This window comes from Ranitomeya variabilis, chromosome 3 (genome assembly GCF_051348905.1).
Source record: "Ranitomeya variabilis isolate aRanVar5 chromosome 3, aRanVar5.hap1, whole genome shotgun sequence".
In the NCBI taxonomy this organism is placed as follows: Eukaryota; Metazoa; Chordata; class Amphibia; order Anura; family Dendrobatidae; genus Ranitomeya; species Ranitomeya variabilis.
Window position 1 is genome coordinate 760,496,704 of NC_135234.1, and position 17,398 is coordinate 760,514,101.

Genomic DNA, 17,398 nt, shown 5'->3' on the forward strand with positions numbered 1-17,398 from the left:
GCCCTTTGGGATGAAAAATGCCCCCGCTACTTTCCAGAGACTGGTAGATCAACTGTTACAACAATGTCAGGACTTTGCCTGTGCTTACTTAAATGACTGCCATTTTTAGCACCACCTGGGAGGAACATCTTAAATACTTGGGCATAGTGCTAGACTGTATCCTTACTGCAGGACTGACCATTCGCCCTGATAAATGCCAAATAGGGATGGCTGAGGTGCAGTACCTCGGGCATAGAGTAGGGGGTGGGACTCTAAGGCCTGAGCCTGCCAAGGTGGAAGCCATTAGCAACTGGTGTAGACCCCAGACTAAAAAGCAGGTACTTGCATTTTTAGGAACTGCTGGTTACTATCGCAAATTTGTTTCTAACTTCAGCACCTTGGCCAAGCCCCTAACCGACCTGACCCGCAAGAACATGGCTAGGAATGTGACGTGGACGACTGCATGGGATGCCTTTTCAGCGTTAAAGACAGCCCTCACCACTGCTCCTGTCTTGGCTGCCCCTGATTATAAGCGCAGGTTCCTCGTGCAGACAGATACATCCACCTTTGGGATTGGGGCAGTACTTAGCCAAGTGAACGCCGCCAGAGAAGAACATCCTGTTGCTTTTGCCAGTCGGAAACTTCTGGATCGGGAAGTTGCCTATGCCACTATTGAAAAGGAGTGCCTTGCCATCGTATGGGCGCTAAAAAAATTGCAGCCATACTCGTATGGCAGAGACTTTACAATTGTTATAGACCACAACCCCTTCACATGGCTGAACCGCATATCAGGGGACAATGGAAGATTGCTGCGGTGGAGCTTGTCCTTACAACCCTACAGCTTCTCCATCCAATACAAGCGGGGAAGCCAACACCAGAACGCCAATGGACTGTCTCGACAAGAAGAACCATAGGCTCCCCAGGCCGACCTACCCCTGCCACTGTACAAGGAACTATAAACGATGGAGCAATGTGGATTAAAGTGAGCAGGCCAGAGGTCTGTGTAGACCTCATGGCGTGCTCACTTATTATGAGGGGGGAGAGGTTGTGATGGTGTGATATGCTATGTGGGTATCATTTTTGTGTATATTTCTGTTTTGCTTGTTTTCATGGTGTTCTCTTGTAGGATGGGTTATTTGCTAATTGATGAATGGCTGTTGCTGCCATCTGATATCAGCCCCCACAGTTCTGTATTGTTTGCTAATATGCTAATGACATGTTGACCTAGCTTGTTGAAACAATGAGCCCCCTGCAACTTTCCCCCTCCTGACCTGTGAATGAGGAGGGGGACTTGTAAATATCAGTGAGGTGAGACACAGATCAGATCCTGTGTGGAACCATGATGTGATGACAGCACGTCAGAAAGAAGGAAGAGTATATGGACTATGCTAACCTCTGTCTCCTGGACTGTTGGACTTTTATCCTGTTACTGAACTGCATTCGTGTTCTGGACTACTTTATCCTTTGTGTGGTGGATCGTATATGGACCTTTCATATTTTTGACTAAATAAAGGTCTTGGGATTGTTCACACTTCTCTTGCTCTGTTGATTTTGTGATAGCGGAGTAGGACCCCGTGACAGTCTGTGTGTGGTGGCTCTTGAAGCAATGACTCCAGCAGCAGTCCACTCCTTGTGAATCTCCACCAAATTTCTGAATGGCCTTTTCTTAATCCTTTCCAGGATGCGGTTATCCCGGTTGCTTGAGCACCTTTTTCTACCACACTTTTTCCTTCCACTCCACTTCCCATTAATGTGCTTGGATTCAGCACTCTGAATAGCCAGCTTCTTCAGCAATGACCTTTTGTGACTTCCCCCTCCTTGTGGAGCGTGTCAATGACTGCCTTCTGGACATCTGTCAGGTCAGCAGTCTTCCCCGTGATTGTGGAGCTACTGAAAAAGACTAAGGGACCTTTGTAAACACTTAGGAGCCTTTGCAGGTTTTTTTTTTTAATTATTCTAATTTAATGACACTTGGGTTTTCATTGGCTGTAAGCCATAATCATCAACATTAACAGAAACAAACACATGCAATAGATCACTATGTAATGACTATATAATATACGGGTTTCACTTTTTGTAGTGAAGACCTGAAATAAATTAAACTATTTGATGATATTCTAATTTTGTGAGAAGCACTTGAATCAGCTCACCCGACGAACAAGCCTTTCGCTCATTTGTAGCCTGATGGTCTAGTACAAAAAATACTCATTATCCAATTATCAGCCCTAAATGGATTCCTTAAATTCGAGGACATCTGTCTTCAGCGTAGCGCAAGACGTCTTCTAACGCACGCATTTTCACCATTATGAGCTCCTCATACTTGGCTGTCCTCATCCTGACCCCATACACATTACAGAAATAATGTACACAGCCGAGAGTCGCCCTGTAAACAATCTACCTCCGCTCGCCCTCCCGCTCACCCCGCAAAGGATGAAACGGGATTCTGTTTGTTTATGGCGGAGCGATAACAGCGTCTTATAATGATTTGTGTATGATCCGCTTCAAGTGGCAAAGAACAGCTATACAAGGAGCGGTCCCCTGAACTTGTGTAATTAAAAAGCTCTGCCGATTGTCAGTGAATGGAAACATTCCAGCTAAAAACCTTTATAACAAGGCTCAGTTTTACACCAAGCCGAGGACAGGTTTTATTTCTTTGCCTTTGTGTTTTGTTTGCAGAGATTTTCTCAAGTTATTGCAATTTAGGATAATCATCTTTATTCTTTGCACGTTGGTTTGCATTTTTTTGTTGCTATTTTTAAGACCAGCAACTTATTTTTTCATCAAAAGTGCTTTGGAAGGGTTTGATATATATATTTTTTTTTTGGTGGCCAAGCTGTAGCATTTATTGGAAACACGTTGGGTACATACAATGTTTTGATCACTATTTAATTACCTTTTGGGGGGAGGACGCCACAAAAACAGCAATTTTGGCTTTTCTCATTACTTGGCGCATAAGGAAAACGCCATAAAGGTGCAAAGATTTACCGTTAAGTGGTTAAACAGCAAGGAGCTAGCTAGCTAGAGGCAGGTGCTGGCTACATAACACAGCCGACATCCGTTACGTAGGGTGCGGGCTCATTCCATAGGTACGGAATTGAGCATATTAGCACCTGCCATGAGCGTCACCAAGCTTCTGTTACACAAGACCTAGCCGGTTGTGAAGAGGAATATATTGCAGCGGCTTTGACATTATCTCTAAAATCTAGCGGTCATCCCACTGGGAGGATTGTTTCCTACACAAGGTTGGATCCCAGTAGAGCCAGGAACGGATAATTACTTCCCTTATTAGCTGCAGACTATGGGAAATTCTATAGGGGTAAAGACGTTTGATCAGTTTCCTAGCAGAACGTTCTCCGGAGACGAAGAACGGAGAAATGGAATATTGCCGAAACAGCACAAACCACCGATCAAGAACAGAATCAGATATCTGCAAAGATCATGAGCCATCTCCCCATTCTATGGGATCTCTCCGCTCCAAAGGCGGAAGACTTGCACTACTTTACCCCCAAAGTCTCGTACGCCACCTTCAAAAGGAGCAAATTTCCTGCTGTCTCCTTCAAATAAAAATCTGTGATTGCTGCAAAGGGAGCATTCTCTGACGAAAGCAAAAGTTTGAAGGAGAAAATTATTATTTCAAATAAAAATCTTTTATTTGAAATATTTTATTTTTTTATTATTTATTTTCAATCGATTTATTTGAAAATCTTTTATTTATACAATGTGAAAATTATTGTGATAATCACAAAAAATTGCTAATACAACATTCTCTTGCGCATCCATGTATCCCACTGTCACTTATGTAGCAGAATCCTCTAACGGTGCGAGATGTTATGAGGTTATTAGATAATTTTTTTTGTAGGTAGTTTATGTCCAAGGGAGAGAACTATGGGATGTAATGATGACATTGGTTAAGGCTGAAAATGTCCAATAACACGGAATATCTGCTAGTCCGGCACACCCTTTAGTCTTGTAATGGAAGGTTAATATTTAATATATAATAACTTAATATAAATGGGGAGGAAAGTCCATGCAATGACATAACTGCAGAATGTTAGGTGTGGTTCTCGTTGAGACCAATCAATAACTAACAGCCTATTTACACGGCAGAGCATCAGTCTCCGAATAATACGGTGCTGCCCTTAAATATTTAATATTACATTACTGCTGAACCCGCTGCATGTGGCCGTGGGCGATAAATCACGTTGTATACTCGGCTTGCGGTCGGGGGGTGAACACCATTTTAGACCATGAGGTCAAAGAAAGCTCATTTGGTTTTTTTGCTTTTCCCCAGGAATGTGCACGGCCTGAGACTAACCTGTGCAAAGAAATGGATTTTGGAGCAATAGTTAAATACACAACGGCATAGAATAATAGAACGAGACTGGAGAGCAGTGGCCTTATGTACATTACGTTCTATCCACGTACAGCGCCACACACACAAGTGTGGCTGTGCCCAGTACTGCAGCCATGCCATCTTGCAAGGCTAGATAAAGGATGTCCTGTGTCACAGAGACAATCATTGCAGACTACGAGAACCGACATCTACCTCCCAGGTCTTCTGCAGAAGTGTCAGCACAGGGCTCCTTACATCAGACATGATGGATGATGATTACTGGCAATCCCCGATATGTAAGCATGCATAAATAATGCACAAACATAATGTGATCCGTAAGCCCCACTCTGGCTCCAGTTTCTTCTCTACTCATGATCTGGAGCACACGTCTAACACACATGAATCACTTTAAGCTAAACATTAGTGGAAATCAAAGACGTACAGACGAAACAGCCTCAAAAGTTGCTTTCTTGCCTAGCTCACCAGGCGTGATGACACTGGCTCTGCAGGGGTGGGTTCTACTAGTGGCCGGCCCCCGAGCAGCTGCCATGTCTGCAACACCCCTGCCTAGAGTTCTCGCTGCAGCATGTGGCTCCTCAACTGTATTTTTCTTCATGACTTAAAGGGTTTGTCCACTTTTTTAATGATCCGAATGGAATATTAAATACTATTACAGATATTCACCAATCTTCCACCACTGCCATTCTGATTCTGCCCAGTCTACTTCCAGTGGTCCCTTTCTGCTGTAACAACGACATCCTAATGACTATCTATAGCCATTTACTGGCTAAAGAAGGTCAGCGATATGGCCCATGACTGGCTGAGTGATATTACCTGTGTGTGTGTAAGAGGTGGGGCAGAATGTTTAGACCAGCAGGGGATTGGAGAAGTGTTGAAATGGGAAAGAGCAGGATCAGATTGATTATAATAAAAAAAAAAAAAAAAGAAGTCAAATTTCTTCTAAAAACAGCGCCACATTTGTGCGCAGGTTGTGTAAGGTATTGCATCTCAGCAGCTTGCACTGCAATTCAGAAAACATCAAACATAGACAGCAGTGATGCTGCTTAGAGAAGAAAGCAGCCATGTTTTTCCGATTCTGGACAATCCCTTTAAATTTTCAAGGACATGCTATGCATACAGATTAGTTCGCATCCTCGGCTCTGCTGCATTCTCTAAGGAAACCATCCACATTAAATGCTTCCAGCCTGCGGCCACCGGATCCGTCCTCAGATTGATCAATGCCGACCTGTGAGTGGCTAATGTATTCTAAGAGTGCACATTAATTTACAGCTAAAACCTCAAGTGAGGAGCTACACCCATCCGAACCCTCATTAACTATTGATGAGCCGGAGCACTGGTACTAAGGCATTAGCAGGACATGGACAATCATGGAGGTGTCCTCTTCTGCACCGTGCAGAGCCCGTGTGCTCCCTGCAGTCAGTGCACACTAGGGTTTCTACATTGTAGCAATTTGTGACTTATTTGTTTACATATTAATCACCTTTCTGTACACAGACAAGAGAAAGAAGGGACCTCATCTAACCATAACCACACAAAACCGGGAACAAGGGACACCCTGTTCTGGTCACTGGTGGGGGAGCACAGCACTTACCACTACCAATAAATAGTGATTCTTTCATTGAAAGAATGCCGGAAGTTTAGAAAAAAAAAAGTGAAAAATTACAAAGTAAGGAGCATTTATAGTCATTTTTCCTGTCTAGGCTTACGGGATTGGCACCTTTTGCATGCTAGATCATGATTTTGTTGGGTCTTTAACATTCCGACCATGTAACAAACAGTTGAGCTTTCAGTTCAAATTTTTTATAAGTTTGTCATCAGTATCATCAACAAACCAATATTTTGACGAGAGAAGTAATGAAACCAACAGAAATAAGAAAAATTAGACAAAAAAGGAGCCAGGAAAGTGGCGCAAACGAGATGATGAATCATTACCCAGTAAACAGTAGGTAATAACTTTATGATCATTGGTGGTCTGTCTGATGGGAACCCCACCAGTCACAAAAACGGGGCTCTTCGGATCCCAAGAATAGGTGAAGAACATGTGCCCCATCCAATGCATCCATCTTCTATGGGAAAAAGCAGTGCATAGGGGATAACTTCATATTTTGGTATGAACCCTTTAATCGTGCAGTCAATCCCCAGCAAAAATAAAGTTACAAAACGGATTTATTTCAGATTTTTGGAAGGTTTTGTACTTTGTGAAGGGTGACCATACGTGCCTTACTGGGTCTCACTTTGTAAAATTTGCAGCAACAAACTATCTTCTTTTGTGGAAAATTTATGTGCAGAAATTGAGAAGTGGCAAAACCTTTAAAATAATGTAACAGGATAATTCCTACATCCGTGACAAATCTGTTACAAAACTTTTAGGAAGCAAATCTGCCATGTGTGACTACACACATGGACTTTTATTTACCAGGGACCCTTCTTATTTTTGGAGGGCTGGGGTTGTACTTATATTTTTGCATTCTCTTGCATAGTCTTATGGTCCGAGCACAAGATCCGTTACTTCTACATACGTAAAGATGTAGAAGAGGAAGCTGCTCCGACCGAGTCGTGACCGTCATGAGACTACTCCTGATCGCTGGGGGCTAGTACATTGTGAAACAAAGTCCTGACCTACTTTTTCCACTTCCCTCCCCCATTTGCAAACTAAAGACCCCATATGCAGTCACTGGGGGGTAAGAACTTTTAAAACAATAAAGAAATGTATAACTTTGCTTGGAGAAACGTAGTAGATTACAAATAGGAGAACTATTCTGCCTACTAGAGTGCAAACCTTCCGACATCGAGGTACAAGAGGGACAAAGTCATGTGGGACGACAAGGACAGGGTGGGCTGTATGAAACAGGGTCACCAATAACACAATGAGGGCTCTGTAATAACCCCTCCACCTCATCTGCATAGCTCCGCTCCCCTGCTCTCCGTACTTTAATATGGTTTGATATCACGTTTTACCGTGGAATAAAAATTCCACATAGGATCTGGGCGAGTGCGCCAATTCTTTCAATTTCTTATGATTTACCTTGTGCATAATGTAGTCAACTCATTTTCATTTCCATATTAGTACAAACCCAATTCTAAAAAAGTTGGGCGTTGTGTAAAATATAAAACCAACAAGATTCCCTCTCACAGACATAAGTTCCCTACACAATGCGGATGACGCTGCCGCTCTATATAACACCACAATAGCTGTAGCTTTGGAATCGGTTGCCCCTCTCACACATACCAAAGCTCACAAAATCAACAGACAACCCTGGCACACCAGCCTGACCAAAGACCGGAGGCGAGCTTCCAGGGCTGCTGAGCGCAGATGGAAAAGATCCCACTCCAACGAGCACTTCATCGCATTCAAACAGTCCCTCACTACTTTCAAGACCACACTCGCCACAGCTAAACAAACCTACTTCTCATCTCTCATTTCCTCCCTGTCTCACAACCCTAAACAGTTATTCAACACCTTCAATTCTCTCCTCCATCCCCCAGCACCTCCTCCCTCCCCACTCATCTCAGCTGAAGACTTTGCCTCATTTTTCAAGCAGATTGAAAACATCAGAGACAGTTTTAGTCGACAACCCCCAGAGCCCTTCCTCCAACCTACCCAGCCCTCCACCTCAAAAACCAACTTCTCCACCATTACAAAAGATCAACTCTCCACTCTACTCTCAAGATCGCATCTCACCACCTGTGCACTTGATCCGATCCCATCCCACTTCATCCCAAACCTCAGTCTTCATCCCAACCCTAACCCATCTCTTCAACCTATCACTAACAACTGGTGCTTTCCCCTCAAGCTTTAAACATGCCTCAATCACACCTATCCTCAAAAAGCCCTCTCTTGACCCATCCTCTGTATCTAGCTATCGCCCTATATCACTTCTCCCCTATGCCTCAAAACTACTGGAACAACACGTCCATCTTGAACTGTCCTCCCATCTCTCTTCTTGCTCCCTCTTTGACCGCTTACAATCTGGCTTCCGGTCACACCATTCCACTGAAACTGCCCTAACTAAGGTCACCAATGACCTATTAACCGCCAAGAGCAAGCAACACTACTCTGTCCTCCTCCTCGACCTACCTTCTGCCTTTGACACAGCGGACCATTCCCCATTACTACAGACCCTCTCATCCCTTGGCATCACAGACTTGGCCCTATCCTGGATCTTCCACCACTGCCATTCTGATTCTGCCCAGTCTACCTCCAGTGGTCCCTTTCTGCTGTAACAACAACATCCTAATGACTATCTATAGCCAATTATTGGCTAAAGAAGGTCACAGATATGGCCCATGACTGGCTGAGTGTTATTTCCTGTGTGTGTAGATGTGGGGCAGAATGTCTGGACCAGCAGGGGATTGGGGAAGTGTTGAAATAGGAAAGAGCAAGGATCAGATGGATTATAATAATAATAAAAAAAAGTCAAATTTCTTCTAAAAACAGCGCCACATTTGTGCGCAGGTTGTGTAAGGTAATGCATCTCAGCAGCTTGCACTGCAATTCAGAAAACATCGAACATAGACAGCAGTGATGCGGCTTAGAGAAGAAAGCAGCCATGTTTTTCCGATTCTGGACAATCCCTTTAAATTTTCAAGGACATGCTACGCATACAGATTAGTTTGCATCCTCGGCTCTGCTGCATTCTCTAAGGAAACAAATGGAAACCATCCACATTAAATGCTGCAAAAACCCTAGTCCATGCCCTCATCATCTCCTGCCTCGACTACTGTAACCTCCTGCTCTGTGGCCTCCCCTCGAACACTCTCGCACCCCTCCAATCTATTCTAAACTCTGCTGCCCGACTAATCCACCCGTCCCCCCGCTATTCCCCGGCCTCTCCCCTCTGTCAATCCCTTCACTGGCTCCCCATTGCTCAGACTCCAGTACAAAACCCTAACCATGACGTACAAAGCCATCCACAACCTGTCTCCTCCATACATCTGTGACCTCGTCTCCCGGTACTTTCCTGCACGCAACCTCCGATCCTCACAAGATCTCCTTCTCTACTCCCCTCTTATCTCCTCTTCCCACAATCGTATACAAGATTTCTCTCGCGTATCCCCCCTACTCTGGAACCCTGTACCACAACACATCAGACTTTCACCTACCATCGAAACCTTCAAAAAGAACCTGAAGACCTACCTCTTCCAACAAAGCCTACAACCTGCAGTAACCACCGATCAACCAAACCGCTGCACGACCAGCTCTATCCTCACCTACTGTATCCTCACCCATCCCTTGTAGATTGTGAGCCTTCGCGGGCAGGGTCCTCTCTCCTCCTGTACCAGTTATGACTTGTATTGATTAAGATTATTGTACTTGTTTTTATTATGTACACCCCTCCTTACATGTAAAGCGCCATGGAATAAATGGCGCTATAATAATAAATAATAATAATAATAATGCAAAGATTTGGAAATCTCTTATTACCAGATTTTATTCATAGCAGAACAGAGACTACAGATCAGTTTGTTGAATGTTGGACTTTTTTTTTTATTTAATTAAAAAAAAAAGTAACTCATTTAGAAATTGATGGCAGCGACACATCTCAAAAAGGTTGTGACAGGGTTAAGAAAGGCTGGAAAAAGTAAGTAATACTAATGAAAACAGCCGGAAGGTCAATATCCAAGTATAAGGCTATGTGCACACGTATTCTGGTCCACTGCGGATTTATCACAGATTTACCGCGGTTTTTCTGCGGATTTCACTGCGGTTTTCTATCGGAGCAGCTGTAAAACCGCTGTGGAATCCGCAGAAAGTAGTGACATGCTGCGGAATGTAAACCGCTGCGTTTCCACACGTTTTTTTCCGCAGCATGTGCACAGCGTTTTTTGTTTCCCATAGGTTTACATTGAACTGTAAACTCATGGGAAACTGCTGCGGACCCGCAGCTTTTTCCGCAGCGTGTGCACATACCCTAAAAAGAGCGTGTTAGAGAGGCAGAGTCTCCCAGTAGCAAAGATGGTCAGACGTCACCAATCTGCCAACAACTCCATCTAAAAATTGTGGGATAGTTTCATAAAAATGTTACTGAACGTAAGATAGCAAAGACTTTGACGATCCCACTATCTACAGGACATAATATCGAAAGATTCAGAAATTCTGGAGAAATCCATGTTCACAAGGGACAAGGAAGTTAATATTGGAGGCTCCTGATCTCTGGGCCCTCAGGCGGCTCTACATTAATAATGGGCGGATTCAGTCATGCATGCCACTGTACGGGATCAAGAATGAATCCAGAAACCATTGTCTGAATACAGTTCTCCGTGCGATCCCAAAAAATGAAAATTAAATTTCCATCATGTAAAAAAGCATCAAAATATCATCAATCTAAAAATGGTGCTGTCTTCTCCGGGTCAAAGCTCATTCATAAGGGATGGAGGCAAAATGGAAAACTGTTCTGTGGTCGAAAGAATCAATGTGAAATTCTTTTTGGACGCTGCGTCCTCGAGGAGAGGGGCCCACCCGGCGCGTCCTCGTTGCTGTATGGGGCAGGTACAGTGCACACAAGAGGCACCATCAATGCTGAGCATTACATAGAGGAGATAGTACAATGTATAAATAGAGAAATGTCCAACGTTCATCTCCTGATCACTTTCCGGTGTGATAAAATATGGAGATAAGAGATTTCCAGATCATTGCATTTTCGTTTTCTTTACATTTTGCACAGTGGCCAACTTTTTGGGAATTGGGGCTGTACATGGGGTTGGAGGTTCTCCTCCCAGACATATCATCTACTGGGCAAACCTCATAAGTAACAGATGCCCAAGTGATGACATCACCAGTGTTTTGTAACTGGTGACATCACATGTGATAATTGAATGCAAATGAAGCAAAATTACTAGATAAAGATGTTGGCCGAGATTCAGCATTGTCTTTGTGCCCATTTCATCACTTGCAACTTTTTGCGCAATTGCACTCCAGTACCATAAAGTAATAACTTAACTTTATTTTCAAGCATTTGGGGGAAAAAAAGTGCAACTTCTTAAAAGGATTGTGCAAAAATAAATAAACAGTAAAAAAATGAAAAATAAAAAGCATTTTTCATAGGTGCAAAATGCAAGAACTTTGACAAATTTGGCGCTAAAAATGGCAATTCCAAAAAAAGAAATGTCACCTATTAACAAAAAAAATGAATACGGTGAATCGGAGCTTATCTACAGGAATGGGTGATGTGAATATTGTAGGACAGGCCTGGATTGAATCTACAGATATAACAGAGAAACTTTATTTTTAGACAGCCTCGTCTATACTCCAATCACATCCAAAGCAGCCCCAAGGATGAGTTCACACTGCAGTGTTTGGTGGATCTATGCAAAATAACGTAGTGTTCAGTCTATTCCATACAGATGTTACAGAGGCATCGAAGAAACACTTTTTTGGGACAGCCTCTGTGTAATGCAAATCCCTGTAGGTGTATAAAAGAGGAATAAATCAGGAAATCCCCCCGATAATCAGTGTGAATAGATCCAGGATTTCTTTATTGTGACGACATCTCATGCAGCCGGAGCGCAGATTTTGGCGACTTGTATGAAGGATGTCTTATGATCAGTCACTAAAAGTAAATCCATCTACAAGGTCCCCGAACATTATAGTTTGGCTGTAGAACAGAATTGAAAACAGACCTCCAGGCACGGGAATTAAAGCAACTTTACACAGAGGGAGGAGCGTTACAATGTTCTTATACAGGCAGAACACCCCAACAATGTGCGGATTAGTAATACAAAGCAGATGGGACCGGCCCGGGACTGTGTACACTGCACACACTGCAATCCTCAGAGTCAGTATTTGCTCTAAGGGCAGAGTCTCTGCATAAAAGAACAATCCTGAGTATAGTAAAGAAAGAAAAGATTAGCTGCAATATTACCTTCCCGGGCATGTGCAAACCTTATACCAGGGGAGACCATGAGAATGGATCCATATGTATCACAGAAGTGACCACACCCAGAAACAAAGGAGCACAAACCCCTCCTGCCCAGATTGTTACATTCTACCTGCACTGATACATTGTATCACTCTGAAGTCCAGGCTTGTGGGCAAAACTGCTAGAGCCGTATTCTGTCTGTACAGGTCTCTCGCAGTGCGTGGAATGCTCCAACTCACCGATAGTAAACAGATATGGAAGATGGGGAGAAATATAACAATGTTGCAGAATGTTCGTTTCCTAAAGTTCTATAGATTTGTACTTTATAGAAAGTACTAAAAAACTCTTGTGCCGCATGCAAATGATTCCTGAAGTGTCCACTGGGCGTATCCTAAACAATCCAAGTGACCTGGTGATATGTAAAATAATGCTAGAAGTGTCCACTGGGCATGGCTGAACTAGCTAAGTGTCCTGGTGACATGCAAATGATGCTTAAAGTGTCCTCTGGTCAAATCTGGACCATCTAATTGTCATCATATGCAAATGAATGCTGCAGTGTCCACTGGGCGTATCCGGATCATCTTGTTTTATCTGTCATCTGCAGTGCCATCCACAGGCTGCACAGTGGAGCTTGGATGCGGCACATGCGCAGAATGTTTGCTCTTGTGTGAGAGTAGTCACCAATTTGGTCTACACAGGCGCAGAACCAGGACATAGTGAGTACAGGACATGTGCACACTGATACTACCCAGTCAAGAACATTCTGTGAGTGTACGGGTTTCAGTTGTCAGACCAGGGATGGCTTAGACAAGAATGACGGTCTGGATACGCCCATTGGACACTTCAGGCTTCATTTGCATAAGACCAGGACACTTTGCCAGTCTGGTTACACCCAATGGACACTTGACTCTTCATATGCACATGGGGCAGGAATGATTTTAGTAAGTAAGCAAAGTTACTAATGGAAAAGAGTTAAGAAAGTGGTGGGAGGAACAGATTTTAGAGGTTAATCCAGCTGACTGTTTCCCTTTAAACAGGAAGACCTTGCTCTGCATAACTGTCACACTTGCGATTCAGGAGCCTGGAAAAGCTGGGAAGCAGTCAATATGGCCAACACTATAGATACAATAGAGGGTTTCACTTCTGGATGGCAAATTTAAAGGAGGACGTAGCACCTAACATGTTTGTTATTCAGGAGTCTGGAAAAGCTGGGTGCCGACCTCTAATAAAGGCGGCTTATTGGCTGTACATTAGGGAGTTCTATTGGTTCTGGCTGTCGCTCCGTATAGGTGAGTGTCCGGACAACATATTACACAGATGTTATTATCGATTACTATGAGGAAACGCCGTGTCACGTAGAGGCTGCTGTGACGTAATAACCGCGTGCTATAATACACCACAGCACAAGATCTTCCCCCAGTGCTCAGACATCTCCTCCGTTCAGGGTCTGTGGCTTTTCATTTCCTTGAAGTGACAGCTCCGCTTCACTAAATGAGACAGGACGGAAAAAAAACAAAATACTAAACGTGCCTGCATGACCATGACCATGGCATCACATCCATTAAGGGAAAGCTCAGCAGCAGCAAACGGCCCGAACTAGCAGCAGCGCAGATCCTTGTAGATTACAAATGTGAAAGCCGCTCGTCAATACGCCACTCCTGGGCCGAGATATGACGACATGAAGTTATAGGCCAGAAGCCTGAGGCTGCACTACTGAGACAGACTCATGCTGGGCCCCTTCTGACATCTGTGAGGTCACGTACGAGTCAATAATCACTAATTACCTCTATATTCACACACATTGGTCATTATTCCAGCCAGGCACAATGTAGATACTGCAGTAGTGCAGCCTCAGGCTTTGGGCCTGTAACTTCAAATAACTGTATCTCCGCCTAGAAAGAAGATATTAAACAACGGTTTTCACCTTTTTAGTGTACACGAAGGGTCGATGTATATTATGTTCCCTTTATATAGATATATGGCTCATTTTTTATACAAAATGATGAGCACATACTCCAAATGTGGGATGACACTCGGGCTAATCAGCAAAACACAAATTATTTTTGGTAAATCGCAATTTTTCGGATGATCAAAATTATCATTTATGCACACCGCATGAAATGAACAACCAGGGGGCGACCAAAAAAAAAAAAAAAAAAAAGCGGCCACACCTTACTGCAATGAGCCATCCAGATAAGGGCCGAGCGAGCGGCTGAGTAAGAGTTAATCTATAAAGTCAGTGTCTGTACTGTAATAAACAAATAATGTACGTGGAACTCTGGCTATTATAACCAGGGGAGGTTTCTATCCATCACCAGCCCAAGAAAAGTGATTAACTTAAAAAAAAAAAAAAAAAAAGGGTTAATTTAATCAATAGATGCTGGTTTCCTATAACTGTACTGTAATAACTATATAATATATAGCAGAGGTGCAGGCGCTATAATACACAGCTGTCACTCCCATCTGTAATACCCAGCTGATGTGATCATTATAGAGGCCCTGGACTTTATATAAAAAAAAAATATTAAGGATCCATGCAGTATATTAGTTTCTATACGTGAAACTGTAATAACTATATAATGTACAGCAAGCTCCGAATATTGTAATACACAGAGCTGCTCCCCCCTCTGCCTGTGTGACCGGAGTACTGGGTCAGTAAAGATCCCTGTCTGTATAATGGTTAACCCGTGAATAAAGTACTAATCTGTAATAACTATATAACAGACCGGCGCTGGATTTTATAATGAGAGAATGTAATATAATGATCTGACCCGAGCACAGAGCTCATTAGACCGGGCTTTGGCTCCGCAAATCAATTCATTTATATAGATGAACTGTAATAACCATATAATGGACCGCTCTGGGGTCTTATAATAAGGGGAGCCCCTAATCTTATTATAGGGGGGGGGGGGGGTGATCTGAAAATTAATGTAACGTAATAGCTTTATAAACAGACAGTGCTCCCGATATAAGAGGAGACATCATACAAATATGAGTAAAAAAAAAACAAAAAACATCAATATCCATCATCCCAGAGGACCCGGCTCTCTACAGATCAATCCATAAAATAAATCCCAGTCTCGCCGCCTGGTCTGTAATAACATTATAATAGTCACAGAGCTCGGCATATTATAAAAGAAGTGAGGGGGAGACCATCTCTTCCCAGCAGTTCTCAAATCCAACGGGGGCTCACCAGACTTACAAGGGTTAATCCATAGTGTCTATACATTGCCTGGTCTGTAATAACATTATAATAGACACTGTAATATAACAAGAGGTAGGGGAGGTAATCTCTCAAGGCCACTGATCACCCTGCTGGGCTCCACAGATCAAGGCCATCGATCACCAGTGGACCTATAAGGGTTAATCCACGGAGTCCACACATTGCCTGGTCTGTAATAACATTATAATAGACGAGCTCTGGTTTTGATAAAGAAGAGGGGAGGGATAATACTACAGTCCCCATTATCCAGCCAGCCACACCTGGCCCTCTAAAGAAAAGGGTTAATCCATAAAGTCAATGCCTGTGCTGTAATAACTATATAATAGACACCGAGACGCAAGGGTTAAATGCAGCTTTCAGAGCCTGGTCTGTAATAACTTTATAATAGACTCTGAGCGCCGGCTTTAATAAAGAAGTGTCGGAGGAGGGGGGGTAATAGTAAAGAAAGTAACCATTATGCGGGACCACCCTGGTTTCCCAAAAATGGCCTCGATCACAAGGGTTAATCCATGAAGTGTAATAACATTATAATGGGCGCTATGAGGTGTTGGGGGTCCTAATAAAGAGGGAGCCCCTTAGTAATTGCCCCCAGCACTGACCACTCTGCATACAGCGGGCTCTGGCTATAGAAGAGTTAATAGTCTGGAGTGTAATAACGCTATAACAGTCCCTGCGCCCCACATGGTGCAGTAGAGCGGCAGCAGCGCCCCCAGATCTGCCCCGATCACTCCACAGGTCCGCCTGGAAGGGGTTAATAGCGAGCCGTCCGCCCGCCTGGGCTGTAATAAGTGTATAATGGCCAGGCAGCTGTGCACCCCGCGGTCTGTGCCGCCCGCTGCCTCCGCGCCTGGCTCACCTGTCCCGGGGGGATGAGCAGCTGCCGGTCCCTTCTCTCCGGGAGACGCCAATCACAGCGGCGACTGCAGCGCAGGACTGCAACTCTCTACTACGGGGCGGGGCTTCATGGGGGCAGGGAGGGGACTGAGGGCGTGGCCGCCGCAAAGCACCACGGGGAATGTAGTTTTTACTTAGCGGGCGCCATGTCTGTGGTGAAAGAGTGATATCTCTCTGACAGGAAAATATGGGATTTATCAATAAATGACAATTTTTATGAAGTGAATATGCACTTAATCTATCTATATGTGGATTTTAAATAAAAAAAAGTAGATGGTAATTGCACACGTAACTTTTAAATTAGACTTATTGGGGGGGGGGGGGCAATATGAAAAATGGCGCACATTATTATTCTATTTCTACCTGACCGACAGGGATTACATAGTAACTTTGTTGCGCGTAGTAGGCCCTCATCGCGGTCTTGTCACCATGAATGTGGTTTTGCCACAATTTTTGAGGTGATTATTAGAAAGATATGTCATAATTATGGTTAGTTTCATACCGTATAGGTTTGACGCCCCTATGTGAGGGAGAATTATCACATTCGCCAAACAACGTCCATACACGCCGAACGGACGCAAAAAAAAAAAAAAAGATACGTTCTTCAAAGTGGCGCACATGGTTCATGATTCGAAAAAAAAGGATAAAATTGTGAGAAAAAAAATTCAGATAAAATCTTTCCAAAAGGGGAATGGAGCACATTTTTACTAAAAATTTGCGATATTTTCTTAAGTTAAAATTGATAAATTAGTAACATAAAATCTAGAAAATGCAAACTTTGTCCAAAATGGCGTACATAAATAATAAGAAAAAAAAACAGGCAAATATATGTTAAAAATGGTTTAAAAAAACTGGACAAAAAAGTGCAAGTGTAATAATGAATCTGGACTAACAAACATTTTTCGGTTTTGTGTAAAAGTCAAGACCCATGTGCGCCATTTTGAAGACTTTCGCTCAAAAACAGAAGAATACGACAGTAAAAAAGTGATAAATCCCCCCACGCCCAACGATGTCTTTTACCATTTTGCTTTTTTTTTTAAAATAGGGAAAAGTAAAACGCAGCAAACTTTGTTCACAAAAAATATATAT

General features: G+C 43.3%; 1 protein-coding gene across 1 annotated transcript in view; it reads right to left on the minus strand.

The window, feature by feature from the left end:
* Positions 1-16,423, minus strand: part of CAPN5 (calpain 5) — a 98,973-nt gene extending 82,550 nt beyond the window's left edge. Inside the window, exon 1 of the mRNA XM_077298718.1 lies at positions 16,272-16,423. The gene's annotated coding sequence lies outside the window, so the exon portion shown is untranslated. The remainder of the gene's footprint in view (positions 1-16,271) is intronic.
* Between the last annotated feature and the right edge of the window lie 975 nt (positions 16,424-17,398).